Genomic DNA, 1549 nt, shown 5'->3' on the forward strand with positions numbered 1-1549 from the left:
AGTTTAAAGAAAGCACCCTGCTTCCTATGCAGATACCGTGGCTCCTTAGCCACTCCCACTATTTGGTGTTTTATTTTCCCCTTTAGGGGTGGTTCTTCATGAGGTTGGAAGTGTGAAGTCAACTTCATCAAAGATACATACGTTGAAATAACAGTTGACATTCTCCAGAAGACATTTTAACGAGTCCGGTGGCACCAAGACGGGCATGATGTGAACCTAAAAGCCCGAGATAGTTAGGGTTTATTTGATAAATGAGCACTTGGACATAGACATTGCCATCTATTGTTTACGCTGCATTTTTTTTTAGAACACGAACACTAAATACCCCGTTATATTGCTGACGGAGCTCTGAAGGAACAATTGCCCCGTTCATTTTGCTGGATAAATAATGGTTTAATCCATTTGCCAAAACAGCATGCTTAGATTCGAGAAGGGATTAATACTCAGACTTCTTTATTTTCAGAATTCCATTGCTTTCCCCGGTGTGCCTTGTCTTCCAGAGAGACTAACAATAACAGTTTACCTCCAGGAGGACGGCATTTAGAACACTCATTTTGAAGTCAATAGTATGCTGTAAAAAGGATTGCACTGACTTTTGTTTAATCACTTTTATGTAGGATGGGATTTAATAAACAGTACATTATTCGTAAGGAATGGATATCTAATATCTATACATTGGAATGCTTTACAGTTTCATTTAAATGAGACAAAATTTGACTATGGCATTTAGAAATAGTAAATTATTGCCCTTGTGGATGATACATTGTTTTGTTTACTCCCGTATCCTCACACATGGAAGAGCAGGTACGAGAGCTCAGAAATACTTGTAGAATAAGTGTAATTTTGGTGTATGGAGAGTGTATTGCATCTGTCTTTCGTTTTATGCATTACTTCTTAACGGGAAATTAAATTCATTCTTTTTCCTGGTGTAAGAAATGACAGGCTTTACTATTCTTTCTCCCTCTTGCTAATTCTCAGTAGTCTCAGGGAGAGGGAGCAAGGCTTGTTTCTTGTTTATTGCTTCACTGTTCCCAAGAGCAGAATTGGATTTTACTATTTTTATCCTTTGCAGGCTGTTGAAAGTGTACATATTTCATTTTAATTTCAGTTCTCAATCTTTAGTCTATGCATCGTCTGCTATAGTAGAGTCTGAAATGTTGGATGATGGTGGGAGGCTTGCTTTTCATTCATTTCTAACTTACTGCATTTTAACCTACGCCATTTAAAAATGGCAAATTTTAACTAATACTTCCCAAAGACCAAAGCCTTAAAAAAAAAGTGTTCTCTTAAGATTGTGAAGACTGAGCTATGCTGGTAGAGCATACCTGATAGGTAATAAATTCCATTAGCTATAATGGAGTTTTATGCTACTTTTGTGAATCTAGGAAGTAGATTCTTGGATGGTGTGGACCTCCTGCAGACCAAAAGCTAGGGCAGTGATGGCGAACCTATGACACGTGTGTCAGAGGTGACACGCGAACTCATTCTTTGATTGACTTTTCTTTGTTAAATGGCATTTAAATATATAAAATAAATATCAAAAATATAA

The sequence above is a fragment of the Myotis davidii genome, unplaced genomic scaffold (assembly GCF_000327345.1).
Source record: "Myotis davidii unplaced genomic scaffold, ASM32734v1 scaffold137, whole genome shotgun sequence".
Classification (NCBI taxonomy): Eukaryota; Metazoa; Chordata; class Mammalia; order Chiroptera; family Vespertilionidae; genus Myotis; species Myotis davidii.